This window comes from Solanum tuberosum, unplaced genomic scaffold, assembly GCF_000226075.1.
Source record: "Solanum tuberosum cultivar DM 1-3 516 R44 unplaced genomic scaffold, SolTub_3.0 scf00668, whole genome shotgun sequence".
Classification (NCBI taxonomy): Eukaryota; Viridiplantae; Streptophyta; class Magnoliopsida; order Solanales; family Solanaceae; genus Solanum; species Solanum tuberosum.
In genome coordinates, this window is record NW_006239585.1 from 4,396 (window position 1) to 20,998 (window position 16,603).

Here is a 16,603-nt window from a genome sequence, read left to right on the forward strand (position 1 = left end):
TAACTGATAAAATCTGGCCAAAAAGGCAACTCGTGTCTCAAAATAGAATATTTACATATGTACCTAGATGAGAGACTCAATACTAACTGACTGAATGTCTATGAAACCTCTAAGATACTGAGATGGACGTTGGGACAGACCCCGCAACATCCTAAAAAAACAAAACTAAGAACACAAAATAACAGAGTCCTACGGAAACAAGGAGGCTCACCACTGACTCTGGAGTGCTCAACTGGATCAACGACGTGCTGGATGCTGATCCTGGGTACCTGTGTCTGCATCGTCATAAGATGCAGGCCAACTGGCATCAGTACATTGAAATGTACGAGTATGCGAGTTGGAAAGCTAAACCATAACTTAAAGCTTGAAAGGAGTACAAGAAAACACTTACCTTTGCTCTGCTCGACTCATGAATAACTGAACCCAATATATAAAGCAATAAGACACATACAATATATATAAAGCTTTTAAAACAACTTAAACAACATAGTTCGTTAATGATTAAAGCAATAACAAACTCAACTTTACTTATTTAAAAGTAATATAACTTTAGTGGGATATTCTTTAACCGACAACCACCACTATGAGCCCTAGTGATGATACAATGTTTTACCTCACGTTGCCCAAGGACCATCCTATACCCTACCGTGATATAGGACCTCACTTAACTTAGTGGATCCACTAGCTTAATCTTACATGGTCATCTAAAAAGAATGACCCATTAATTCCCATGTTTGGCTACATGGTTCTTATGGAGAGTTGAGTAAATATGAACTCGTGTCCCCAATTCGATGCTCAATACTACTCCCAAAATACTTTAGCTCATAAGTGTTTTAAGCACAACTTTCTTTAGTTTGAGATAATTACTCAAAATCTAGCCCAAAGGCTCACTTGGAATCGATGTTCCTTTTTCTTGAAAACTAGCAAAAAGGCTCTCTTGGAAAACATAGTTCCTGTCTTACTTAAATGTAAAAACATTTAGAAACTTCTTTGGGAATACATAGTTCCCTAATAACTTTTGAGAAATGAACTCAACTTTAAACTCTTGACTTAACTTGAAACTCAATACTCTTTACTTGACATGAAACTTGAGACTCTTTACTTAACTTGAAACTTGGGCCTTACAACGAAGTTAAAACGATCAATAAAGACTCTTGAAAAACTTTAAAGACTCACTTGGACTTACTTCTTAACTTTTCTTAACTTGACTCTAACTTCACTTTGACTTGATACTAACTCGCCTTGAATTGAATTATGGATTCAAGGTATATGATCACACATTTATAGATGAGTTCCTGACGTTTAGACGTACCTTGGAGTGTTGGAAACAACTATGAAACATAGATACAATACCAAGGAACATGCATGAGAAAGTATGAAAAGAAAGGGGAAACTTAGCGTCCTTGGCACTCTGCAAGGCGCGGAGCGCCAGCCCTCGAAGCTCAGAAGGGGCCTGCTGGCTCTCTACTAGGTGCGCCTCCCCAAAGGCTGGACTTCAGAGTCCCTTTTGGGGGGCGCTGGCAGGCGCGACGAGCCAGCCCCTTCCCCAGAACATCCGACTTTTCTCTCCCTTCTTCCAACTCTAAACCACCCTAACTTCAAATGTTTCAACCCCAAACACTAAGGATCATAAAATCCCTCAACATACAAGAAATTCAACTCAGAAACACGACCAAATCATGTCCCAAATCAACAAGAACTTCAACAACACAAATCAACAACATCAACAACACAACCAACAACTTCAACAACACAACCAATCTTTTATTGAAAATAAAACGAGTTTGGCTTGTGGGGGAAAGTACCCAACCCAACACTATGAACTCACATACCTAGTAGGGATCACCCCCGACGATATCCACGACGATCTTTGACGAAATCTTGCTTGATCTTCTCTTTCTCCTCTTCTTCTCCTCTTCACTCACAAACCCTTACTCTAACTCTTTAAAATGGGACAAACTGATCTAAAAATCAATCTAACACACTAATATAACCCGAAATAAATGGCTAGGGGAAAGACCAAAATACCCTTACAAAAATCGGGTTAACTGCCCTGCCAACAGCCCAACTTCCCAATGGCATAACTCACTCATACGAACTCGGAATCGAGCAAACTCGGCGGCGTTGGAAAGATCATTCCAAGGGATTTCTAAAAAAACTGGAAATACACCTAAATCATTCTGAGCTAGGAGTTATGACTGCTCAAAGTTGGCCAAAAACTCACCTTTTCCATACTTAGCCAAATTTCCAGATTTTTAAATCTTTCCAAAAAAAATGACTATTTCCAATTCTAAGCCTCTTCATAATTATTTCAAATCGCCGGATGTTACAAATTTTTTATGAATAAAATTATGTTTCTTCTTATTTTATTGTGATTGCAATTTATTTTCTATCACTTTAAAATTTGTTGCAAACAGTCGTATTTTTATTTGAAGGAATGTCTTTAGTGTTGTTAAGTAATACAATAATCGGAATAATCTAATGCCTTCATCAAAAAATTTACTTCTTTAGCATTATCCATGAGAAAATACCACTTGCAATTTTGGATAATTGATGAACGTGTTATTGTGAGTTTTTATTTTCATATCAATTATATTTTAAGACTCAAATATATAGATATATCTAATAGGGTATGTATGATAGAAGCTTAAATTTTTAAATCTCATAAAAATAAATATTTGAGTTGAATACTTTTATTCAACAACGTTATCTACTTAGCACTCTCATTGAGCATAAATATTAGAATTATAATGGTAATGATGAATTTATAAAAAAGAAATGACATTGCAATTGATTATTCCCTCCCTATGATAACAATAATTATAAAAATATATTTTCGAAAATTTTGATATAATTATATGTTTTTTGAAATATAATATAATTGATATATGATTTTATGAAAAATTGAAAAACAAACTTTAAAATTTTGAATAGCATTCCTATAATTTGATGGTCAAGTGATTAAAATTTCTTAGTTTTATGTTTAGCATTATCATAATCGTAGATCTTTACATTTTATTTTCTTATCTAACGATTAAATTTTCTTATAATTTCCTTATTCATCATAAAATAATATTAAAAACATATTTATTCATACTTTGGGACAAATTTAAAATCATAATTTAGTATTAAGTAAGATATTAATACGCTAACATACAAAAAGATAAAACTTATAAAATATCTTAGTGCAAAAAATGTTCAAAAGAATACAAATAATTTGCAAATGTTTTTACTTTAAATTCAAGTAAAAAAAAAAACAATAAAGAGTGTCAATAATAACAATAAAATTATAATATTTAAAATATTATTAAAATTAAATAATATTTTATAATGAAAACATATATTTATTTGTATTATATAAACAAAAGATTAACAAAAAAGAATATTTAGGCAAGTGATAAGTTAATCAAATTTTAGTCGATAATGTTATGATATTAAGTAGTTAATAATAATGTAGTAATAAACAAAAGCAAAGTATATTGTACAAGTTATTAAATGATCATGTGATTTGTTCTTTAATTTCATATATATATATATATATTTATATTATCAGCGCAACACATAGGAACGTATACTAGTTTAAATAATGCACAACGTAAATATATTTAAAAAATTAAACTATATTTGATTTACTATAAATATGTACAATAAATTTTGAAGAAAGGAATAACACGTATTAAATAAAAATTAATATAAATAATAATAATTACTAAAAACTTAATATAATTGGAGATTAAATTTAAAAATGTGATATAAATTACATTTATTATACCAGTTTTGGGCTAAATTCATCCCTTAACTATGACTAAGAGGGTGTTTGAATTGACTTAAAAGTTGGTCAAACTTACTATAATAGTTACATCCTTGTACTATAATAGTTAACAAGAAACATCCTTTTAGTATTTAAAATATAACAAAATTCAGTCTTCTATCTATTCCAGTTAAAAAGTTGTTTTTCCAAAAAGTGGTTTTCTCTCTCCCATATCCTTATTTTGCCCCTCTCAAATCTATCCCATTGTCTTCCATATTCAGCAAAATCAAGAAGGAAACTCAATTTTTTTGAACTTCACAAAATAATCAAGATCAAAAATATTTTTTTCTCTTCAACAAGAGTTGAAAACAGGGCAGAGGGCTATACACAAACAAGGTAAATGAATAAAGAATCATTGAAAATTTCTAGTTTTTCTGATTTAAAAAATATTTGCAATTTTGTATTTTTCAAGCTAAAACATCTTCATTCTTATAAACACTAGATATTGTGGGTTGCAGCATAACAACAAATCGGAACAATGTCGCTTCGAAGTTTAAGTGGTTGATCGTCCACACACAACTATGATATTATCGATATTCAAGACATTTTAAGCATTTTTTAAATATAATTTGTAATGCCTTTCATATTGATTTATAAGTATAATTACTGAGATTATGTAACTTTTTCAGTTGACGAGATGAAGAGACTAATGTAAACTAATGAGGAGCATAGACAAACAAGCAGAGCCTACCTATCGTGTGATTCAAACACTCTAAAAAATAGTTGATCTAGAAGCACAACTTCAAGATTATTACAAGAATTAGAAGCAATTGACGAAGAACTATCCATGGTTAAACAAGATCAACGAAACTGGAACTTGCAAAGTGAACTTAATGAGAAATTGATATAGCAGTGGAAGTAGTTGTTTTATGTTATGTTAAACTCACTTGAACTTCTTGTATTAAATTCATTATATATGTTCTTCAAGTTTAATAAAAAGCATTTGGTATAGTCTAATCATTTTTTCCTTTTCACATCTTGAGCACTTCAAACTACCAAATAACCACTAAACAAGCAAAATAATAATTAAAAAAAAAAAACATAAACCTGCAAAATTGCAGAAAAATAACAAAAAAAAAAAAAAAACAGGGTAAACCAACAGCAAAACAACAAAAAATTCCAAAAAAAAAAAACCAAAACAGTAGAAAACTTAAAAGAAGAAAAAAAACTCATGATTTTTTTAAAACAGAAAGTTAATGTAACAATAAAGACACTACAAAATAAGCAAAGTTTAGTGTCATTAAATCATCATAAAGCTAAAACATTTTTCATTAGTTCCATGCACAAGAACATAACAAATGAACAACAAAAACTAGTCACATATCATTAGTTTGATACATAAAATATCCACACACAAAAAGATCCAAAGCTAAAAATGTATTTTCTTCAATGTTGCAACTTCATAGAGAAAATGGAAAGTTCTGACGTTGTTGGCTGGCTTGAGATGTACCTCTTCTAACCTGAAATAAGAAATTAAAATATTAAATATGAATAGTTATACAAGTAAGCTATAATAAAAATAACTTAAATATGAACATTTGAATATTCTTACAGGTAGCTTTTCAACATTTTGGCAACTTGATGCTTCCTCGACCATGATGGAGTCCAAACTACAAAGGTAGTCCGACGGATGAATTTCAATGTCATCTGAAGAGAAACTGCAAGTTCTACTATTGTGGCCAGGTTTACCACATTTTCTACAATCAACTGATTTTTGTTTCCATTTTAACTTCATCCTGCTAGCCCCTGGCTCATCATCTTCTTCTTTCCTTCTTAATTTTTGTTTCTTTCCTTTCTTCTTATTATTCAAGTAAGAAGGTGGAAGTTGTGGAGGATTCGGTGACTTAGGCCAGAAATCAAAGCCATTCATGGGCAATATTGAAGCTTCATAAAATTTTTGATACGTATCAACCTTGTAGCAATCATCAACATAGTTTAAAACCTCATCATTTTCCAACCAAATCAAGGATATAGCATGTTTACAAGGAATTCCTGATAATTTTCATTGCCTACAACTATAGGTTCTATTAAATAAGTCAACAACCCAATTATCACCTTCGACAGGCCCAATTACCTCATAGTTCCACATGTTTGACCTTTTGGGAATATAATTAGCAACTTTCTTCATAGTTTTGGCAAAATTCTTCTTAATAGTAGGACAAATATCATTCAAGTTCCATTTTTCAGCTTTCTCCCTATTCGAATTAATTCTTGTCATGAGTAAGTGTTTAATGGTCTCCAGAAGTTTAATAATTGGTTTATCTCTTGCATAGAAAATAAACTTATTAAAAACCTCACATTGGTTGTTCAAAAGAATGTCACATTTAGGAAGAGACGAGAAATGTAATCTTGACCATTCACTAGGCACTTTAGCAGAAAGCCATGCATAAGCATCTTTATCTAATTCAAACAAATCAGTCCTACAAGCATCAAACCTGTCAATAGTTGTTGTTGAAGCTGCCTTCCAAAGAGCATTTTTTAAAGCCATTCCAGAATATCCAGCTCTCTTGAAATTGTTATGCAAATGTCGCACATAAAATCTATGAGAAACACCAGGCAACACTAAATAAAAAGCTTCAATGAACCCTTTTTTCTTATCTGACATAAAAGTCCACAAGTATTGCTCTTCAATCTCAATGAGATCATTCATCAAGTAGGTTAAGAAACATTGCCATATTTCCTTATTTTCTTTCTCGACTATTGCATAAGCTATTGGAAAGATGTTATTATTTCCATCCAAAGTAACAACTGATAGCAATTGTGCCCCATACATAGTATTCTTCAGCCAACATCCATCGACCCCAATAATCTTTCGACAATCAGCCTTATATCCCGCTTTACAAGTTGCAAAACAAATATAAAACCTCTGAAATCTCATTGGCTTGAGATCATTCATCAAGTAGGTTAAGAAACATTGCCATATTTCCTTATTTTCTTTCTCGACTATTGCATAAGCTATTGGAAAGATGTTATTATTTCCATCCAAAGTAACAACTGATAGCAATTGTGCCCCATACATAGTATTCTTCAGCCAACATCCATCGACCCCAATAATCTTTCGACAATCAGCCTTATATCCCGCTTTACAAGTTGCAAAACAAATATAAAACCTCTGAAATCTCATTGGCTTATTTGGAATCTCATTTGGAGTTAGTTTCATGAAAACAGACGTTCCAGGATTGGTTAGAACAATTTCATTGCAATAATTCCATAATATACCAAACTGATCATTTATATCCCCATCGATCATTGCAATAGCTTTTTCCTTTGCCCTTCTTGCTTGATGCATACTCACATGCAACTTTAATTCCCTACTCAATGTATCTCTGAATTATGATGTTTTTGAGTTCTTATTTGATTTAACTCTATCAACATACTTCCTTGCAATTCAACTAGAATTGATGGTTTTCTTGTTATAGTTCCACCCAAAACAAGTATGCTCGGAAACAAACGTCTTGATTTGATAAGTAGATATATCCCTTTGCATTAGTGATCCCAATATCCTCCACTTATAAGCATTAGTTCTGCATTTGGTCCTATCTCTTTCTCTGTCATCTTTACTCCACCGAATTGACTTTTCTATTTTGGCTTGAGTTGCAATCACGGCTTCCTTGAATTCCTTTTTGTTACCAAATACCATTCCCAGCTCTAATTCAGGATTAAAGGCACCTAGTTTTGGGTTGTGCTTTGAAAAGTTACATTCTTCAAATTCAGAATCGTAATCGCTATTCAAACTCTTTGTATCATCAAAATTCAGAGAATCTGAGTCACCTTCCTCATTCTACATCTTTCTATACATCTCTTCACTTACATAATTTTGATTTTCATCATTTTTTTTCTTTTTAACAGTTATATTGATCCCAAAAGATTCAACAGAAGGATCAACACTTTTTTAAAATAATAGATCATCCCGCTCCAAAGAATAGTCAGAATCATTAAATCCTCATCGTCAAATTCATCATTGTGTGCCTCTGTGTCATTTGCCAGAAAATAATTCTTTTTCATCTCATTGTCACATTGATTATCATCATGATAAAAATTCAAATGTTCAAAATATATCTCAACTACTCTGTCATTTGGAATGCAAGTAACAACTTTAGCGTTTTCCATAGTACTCCCAATTAATCGAACCTTATAAGAGGTTAAATCATACTTGTGCCAAAATACCATAGATTCCTTGTCATAACCACATTGCTCTGTCACAATCTTCAAATCTATTAGATTAATCATTGTATTGTCGACATAGTCAAAATATTTGACTTTTCCATCTATGTAGCCTCTTGTCGAACTATGCACAAATGATTCACCATGATGTACTTTAATTGTGAAAAATGATGACTCATTCATAGAATCTGCACATATAATATCAAGTTATCAACGGTGTAAAAACTGTTATTTATACAAATATAATACAAATCTGAATACATAAAGCCAACAAAAAACTACAAGTTCATTATAATTAATATTCAGAAACCAAAACCTTATATATTTTTGAGAGTATTTGAATCACACGATGGGTAGGCTCTGCTTTTTTGTCTATGCTTCTCACTAGTTTACATTAGTCTCTTCATCTCGTCAACTGAAAAAGTTACATAATCTCAGTAATTATACTTATAAATCAATATGAAAGGCATTGCAAATTATATTAAAAAAATACTTAAAATGTCTTGAAAATCGATAATACCATAGTTGGGTATGGACGATCGACCACTTAAACTTCGAATTGACATTGTTCAAGTTAGTTGTTATGCTGCAACCCGCAATATCTAGTATTTTTAAGAATGAAGATGTTTTAGTTTGAGAAATAGAAAATTGCAAATATTTTTTGAATAAAAAAACTAGAAATTTTCAATGATTTTTATTCCTTTAGCTTGTTTGTGTATCGCCCTCTGCCCTGTTTTCAACTCTTGTTGAAGAGAAAAAATTGTTTTTGATCTTTGATTATTTTGTGAAGTTCAGAAAAAATTGAGTTTCCTTCTTGGTTTTGCTGAATATGGAAGACGATGAGACAGATTTGAGAGGAAAAAATAGGAAGATGGGAGAGAGAAAATCACTTTTTGAAAAAGCAATGTTAGTTTTTTAATTGGAATAGACAGAAGACTGAATTTTGTTATATTTTAAATACTAAAAGGATGTTTCTTGTTAACTATTATTATAGTACAAGGATGTAACCTAAGCTTTAGTCATAGTTAAGGGATGAATTTAGCCCAAATCTCCTTATTATACTCTCAACAATTAAATTAATTTGAAATGGTGAAAGTAATAAATAATTTATTAATTTAATAATGTATTAAAGTAAGATGTGACAAAGAAACAACTTTTTAGGAATATTGATGCGCGTGCCTTCAGTATATATTTATTGCAAGTCATTTATGTGTGTACATGTATCTATATGTATTTATTTGTTTTATTAAAATCTGGCCAATATCAGTGAATTTGAAAAAAAAAAAATCTACTTTTGGACAACCCACCAAAGTCCAAAAGTGTATGGTAAAAAGTTATATTTTTCTAATTGAAAAGTAAAAAAGGAAAAAACGAAAAAACAAACAAAATGGATCTCTGTGGAAGGAGACTAAAATATGAACACAATTTTCTAGATTTGGAAGGTGAGGTCTCTCTTCCGAGTGTGGATGGACAAAGATAATATAGGATTCTATAAGCTTCATTCGCTAAGTTCCTGCGTGATTTGTCATCGCTGTGAGTAGTGGCGGACCCAATATTTTTTATCTAGGGGTTCAAAGTATAAAGAAGAAGTTCAAGTGGTAATGCAAGTGTGTGGTGAGCGTAGTAGCCCCTCGGCATGCTCTTTATACAAGAACCATTCATATTTCATTGGTTCATAAAAGTAAAGACTAAACTAATCAAAGATATCGAGGACAAAAATACATTGATAATAATTTTAGTGGATCGACAATATTACATAAGTTAATTCCTAAAACACGTGAAAATTAAATGATGAAAACGGGAGCCAGACGGAGAAGAAAGACATTTACCTTATCATGCTAAATTTAACTTACTTTATCATACCATATTAAGCATTTCTTTCTACTTTTAGCATGTTCCATCGAGCATTCTTAAAATTTCTTGTACATTTTTATACTTTTATTTTGCAATGTTTTACTTTATTTTTAACTTAGTATCCATCCAATCATATATTACTCTGAAAATCGTCAGGATTCTCTAAAAGTGTGTAAGAATAGAGTTACTAATATTATAATGCATATTCAGAAGATAAATAAATATCATCGTCAATTTTTTTAGTTCATATAGTTCAATTTACTAGGTTAGTCATAATTTATAAAAAAAAAAAAAACTTATAAATCAAATAAGTTTAGTTTCCATCTCTCTAAAGTAGAATTAAAAATATAAAAGAAATTTCATGAATTCTATAAATTACTAATATTTTTAAAAGGATGTTGACGATATTTAATTTTCTGCATTCAATTACATCTAATTTACCTTTTTTTTTTAATATAAATTATATTTCTATCTCAATTTCAAGTTAAATATAATTCATCATTTTAAAAAGAGTTATTCAAGTTAGTATATGAAAAAAGAGTTACACTGAATCAAAAATGAATAATAGATATGAAAAATAAAAATAAAAATAATGTGTATAATAAATTTATACAAAAACAAAATAAAAAGAAGAAATAGAATAAAAGGAAAAAATAATGAAAAAGAAGAAGGTCTAAGCCCAAAAAGTTTCATTTTCTAAAGCATTAATAAAAAAGAGGGGGAAAATGTTGCCCATGGGATTCGAACCCATGACCATGAAGAATTTCTTGACCTACTTATCCACTGAGCCAAGCATGTACTTTGTTTTCAAGGGGTTCATTTTAATATATATATATATATATACTAGTTATTAGGTTCCCGCGCCAGCGCGGGCCCAATGTATATTACTTCCTCCGTCTCATTTTATGTGAGGTAGTTTGATTCGCCATGGAGTTTAAAAAAGAAATGAAGACTTTTAAAATTTGTGGTCCAAAATGAATGATATAAATTTGTATGACTGTAAATTATTTCATTAAGGGTAAAATAAAAATTTTATAATCAAATTGTTACTTAATATAGAAATGTGACATTCTTTTGGGACTGACTAAAAAGGAAAGTAAATAACATAAATTGGGAGTAGTTCTTTGTTTCAATTTATGTGACACCGATGAAATTTGGAGAGTTATATAATTTTTTGTATGTGATTTTGTTAAATATATTTTGAAGTTGTTAATTTATTGTGATTTATAGCACTTCTTATATCATTTTCAAATAATATATATTACTCTTTCTGTTCCATTTTATGTGACGTAGGTACTTTTACGAAAGTCAACTAAATTTCTTATATGATTCTTCAATATTTTTAGTTGTTATTTTACTTTAATTTACGTTACTTTTTATGTTATTTTCAAACAAACTTCTTATGTTTCAATATGGAATTAAAGAGTCAATAAAATTTCTTTTATGATTTTTAATTATGTTTTTTTAATATCTTATATTATTACATTGTGATTTTAAGTACTTTTTATGTAATTTTTAAATCTAGAACAAATTAAAAGAAAAACAAGGAAAAATTTAAATGAAGAAAGTACTAAAATTTTCAAATAATCATATTTCTATATTAAAATGTTAAAAACTTTAAAACTCCACATATATGCAGAAAATCATATACGGAAGACAAAATAATTTTTAAAATATATATTAAAGCTCTTTCTAATAATATCACATATTTATTCTATTTTTCAAATAATATATATTTCTCACTCAATCTCAATTACGCAGTACATATGAAATTTCGAGAGTTAATCAAATTCTTAGTACTATTTTAAACTATATTTTAGTACTATTTATATAATTTTCAAATAATATATGTTACTACTCTATTATATTATGCAATACATGTGAAATTTCAAGAATTAACCAAAATTTTAATATTTTAAATTGATTTTTAGTACTATTTTTGTAGTAAATAGAGGAAGTTGAAGAAGAAGGGCAAATCGGTCAATTGACTGACTAACCCTAAGCTCCTAAACATTCTCACTTCTAAATGGAAGCACGGGCACAATATCCGTTAAATTGTTAATTATTATGATTTATAATATTTTTTACATTATTTTCAAATAATATATGTTATGTATTTTTAAATACTTTAAGTTGTGATTAATAATATTCTTAACGTAATTTCAAATAATATATGTTACTCCATTTGTCCCAATTTATGTGACACATGTGAAATTTTGAGAGTTAATATGTTTTTCAAATATTGTAAGTTGTTAACTATTGTGGTTTATGGTATTCTTAATGTAATTTTTCAAATAATATATGTTATTCCCTTCGTCTTAATTATACAATTCGCGTAAAATTTTGAGAGTTAATCGAATTTGTAATATTTTAAATTTATTTTTTAGTACTATTTAAAAAGGAAAAAATTAAAATATTACTATATAAGAAGAGTAGTAATTATATAGTAATTTTTCAAATAATATATGTTATTCCCTTCGTCTTAATTATAGAATTCGCGTAAAATTTTGAGAGTTAATCGAATTTGTGATATTTTAAATTTATTTTTTAGTACTATTTAAAAAGGAAAAAATTAAAATATTACTATATAAGAAGAGTAGTAATTATATAGTAATTTTTCAAATAATATATGTTATTCCCTTCGTCTTAATTATAGAATTCGCGTTAAATTTTGAGAGTTAATCGAATTTGTGATATTTTAAATTTAATTTTTTGTACAATTTAAAAAGGAAAAAATTAAAATATTACTATATAAGAAGAGTAGTAATTATATAGTAATTTTTCAAAATGTTATTCCCTTCGTCTTAATTATACAATTTGCGTTAAATTTTGAGAGTTAATTGAATTTGTAATATTTTAAATTTATTTTTTAGTACTATTTCAAAAGGAAAAAATTAAAATATAATGAAAGAGGAGTGTATAAAAGTAGGTGGGCCATATTTGTGATAGGTGGGCCATATTCAAAAACCAAATATAAAAGTAGGTGGGCCATGGTGCCACGTGTCGAAAGAAGAGTGAATTTTATTCACTCTTCTTATATAGTAATATATATGCATGAAATCAGAATTTGACGTTATATATACAGTGTAATGTTTTAACGAGGCCGAACCCCCTAGGGTCCATCTATGTCCGCCCCTGGCTGTGAGTGCTCTTTCTTTCAGCTATTTAGTAAATCTTTGATTGTCCTTTCTACTATGAATCTCTACTACTAAATTATGGTAAAGTTTATTTTACAATTTCAACATTTGAACATGCAAATGATAACATAGCATAAAAATGACTTTCTTCAAGTAGGTTAAGATTAATAGATATGGCATAAAATATTTGATCGGATTTGTTTTCAGATCTAGCATCATTCCGTCAAAAATCCAATGTTCTATGAAATTGTGAGTTAAATTTTTGACATTTTTTTATATTGATCATTTTTAATGAGAGCTTCCATTGAAGAACATATTAGCATGAAGTAGTTCTTGTTTTGGATTAATTTTTATGAGATTTATCAGGTTATGTCTCCTTCAGATCTATTTGGGATGGTTAGATATGGGCAAATAGTTTAAATTTAATTTAAATTATAAAGTAGTAAATGCATTTTATTCAAAGCTATAATAAGCTTATGTTGATACAAATTTTCGTATTTTGTTTGGAGATTGCGTATTAGTTTTCCTATCAAATTGGAGTAACTTGTACTTGACAATTTTTAATGTGAATTGTTTGTTTGAACTTTGAAGCAATTAGATTAGCTATCTAAGTAAAAAAAATGAGAGTTCATTTCATATTAAAAATTGTTTTATTTATAATTATAAAAGGTTGTTAGCAAATGATACAATTATAGGAAACTCTCTTCTTTGAAACTTAAAAGGAATTCTAGAATCTGAAAGTGTTAAGTCATTCTTGGTAGATATCTTTGTAGTTAAATAATGTACCACACTCTGAAATGTTGTTCTTGATTGGAGTCTAAAGTTAAAATATAACAAAGAGTACAAGTACTTCAAGTGCTTTCAATCTAATAAATAATATAGAAGATGTAACTTATTTTAAGTTAGAATACCTCAAAGAGTTTATCTTCACCATAGCTTTGCTCACATTCAAAAAGTGATTTCTGTTTGAACATTTTAAACATAATTAACAAATTTATCCAAAATTTAAAAATTGTTATGTATAATATAAACAAATATGTTCGTGTTTAGACACTTACATTAAGACTGTCCTGAAGATCAGGATGACAATATTCTTTTAAAAGAGCATCATCATAGGTGAAATTAACATTTTTATAGACATTATCTTTTTTGTTAATGTTTGAGTCCTTGATCAAAATCTTAAACATAAATTTCTTCTCCATTAAATCACCAAGTTCGGTTGGATAAGAACTTTCGGCATCTTCAAGTAATGCTTCTTTCAACTCTTTTGTAGTTTTACCAAGTAGTTGTATAGTCTCTTTATTCCAAAGCAATATTGAAATAAATACAGTGCCATCCATAACAGACAGTTGGAGCCTCTATCTTTTTTTTTATTTTTTTATTTTTTATTAGAACGACCCTTGAGGGGTTCAGGGGCTGAGCAACACCCCCAGGCCTTATCATATATGAAATTCAAAAATACATGGAGGGGGGCAAGTACCTTACCTCCAATCCTATGGTGGGTAGAAGTAAACCTACCTACTAAGGTTAGTCTACTTCACCCAATACAATAAGATGTAAATTAAACTAAGCACCTAGAGAGGATTCCTCTCTTAAGACATAGTACTAATAATACATAACTGAGGGAGACTCTCCCCTTACAAGAAATGAAGATACACCTAAACAAACTAATATACCTAAATAAGACATATTAGATCGGAATAGAATATATCTCAAGAATTCATTGTAAGAATCAAGTGATGACTTAATCGATCTCATAAGAGATGGTAAGTCCTGTAATAAAATATCCTTGCCTATCATTGATATTGAAAAGGCTAGACTGTTGAACAAATTATTGTTAATTAAGGTGGTTGCTTTATCCTTTTCAGCTTCTTGCGTCTGAGGTAGTTGTTGCGGAGTGTAGTAATGTTGTTCAATATCATTTTGATGACTATGTTTGGCCAATAGATCTGCAGTACTTATTAGGCCTCCCTGTAGATATGCAAACACTCAAAACAAACAAGTTGGTTAGCAAGAGTTTTCAATTCCTGTATAAACCTAGTGCATTCTCCAAGGAATAGAAACTTGCAAAAGCCACTTAGTTAATATTTCAGAATCAACTTCTAGCAAGATATCGTTATAACCATGTTGTATACACCAATTTAATCCATAACATGCAGCCTGCACTTTAGCCTGATTATTAGTGCCTTCACCAAAAGGAACAGCAAGGGCATATATAATAACTCCTTGATCATCTCTAAGAATGCCTCCTCCTCTAATTTTCCCGGGATTGTGTAGGGCACTACCATCCGTATTCAATTTATATTTATTAGTAGGAGGTGTCTTCCACATTACCAACGTAATTCTGATATCCTGATTGCATTTTGCAATGCAGTCCACAACTTCTGGCCAGCTCCCAGGCAGCTGTAGGTAAGGAAAAGCAGAATGGAGAAGTGAAAGCATATCTTTAAAAATCAAATATTTCACTTTGAGGATACTAGATACCTTTCCTCCATATTTGGCTGAACATCTATTTTTCCATAAATTCCAGCATATAACTATAGGCAGAGTTTTGATAATGGTCGTGTGTGCTACATTCTTCCCTGTAATATCATTCCAGCTCAAAAGTTGATTAATCAGTGAAGTTTGCTGAATCTTGAATCCCATGCTACCTGCAAAAAACTTCCAAATATGACCTGCAAAATGTCCTTGAATGAAGATGTGATCCACTTCATCCCATCCCTGTTTAAGACAGCAGAAGCATTTCACTGGTTCCACTCCGAAAGCTGCTAGTATTTCATTGGTGGGCAATATAAAGGCAAAAAAGTAGCTAGTGTCATGCTCAATAATTTGGAGATTATCTTATTAGTAAAATTACTAAGGCTGATAGGTCGAAGATCTTTGAATCTGATAGGCTGCTCATTTTTAGGAAGCAACATGCTGAATTTTCCAGATTCAGTCTGCTTCCAAACTGCTGTATCTTTAATTCTCTGCACCAACTGGATTTTAGTATTTAAAATATAAGGAATTATAAGAGGTGGAACCTGTTGCCTCAGCTTTCTTTCATTCCATTTCCCATCTACGAGAAAATGTGCCACAGTAGCATTATTTAAGCTGGATACAGAAGAAGTATAATTAGCAATGGCACCTCCTCCTAGCCAATCATCCCACCAAAAAGAGCAGCTACCCGAGTTGATTTGCCAACCTATATACTCTTCAACTTTAATCTTGTGTTTGATCATTCTGTCCAGTGAATATTTGTTGATAATAATCACAGGCTGCCTTAGCAATTTGTTCCTCACCTTGCACCCATATCTCATTTTCAATACAAATCTTATGTAGAAATAACCTCTTTCTTCTACCTCTCATTAAAGCATGAAAGTATTTGGTATTTGCATCACCCTCCTTAAACCATTGAAGTTGTGTCTTTTGTTTAAGGATGGATTCTTCAATTTTTAAATACCTAATATAAGTGGCATTCCTCTGCTGCAGTGACTGTCTGAAAGCTTCAGTGTTGTTAGTCATAAGTTCTTCCTCAGATTTCCTGATATTATCTTCAAACTCCCTAACCTTAGCAAAAATATCTCCATAGTCTTGTTTAGACCAAATGCTAAGTGTGGCTGAAACTCTTTTTAATTTCTGATGAAATTTCCTCATT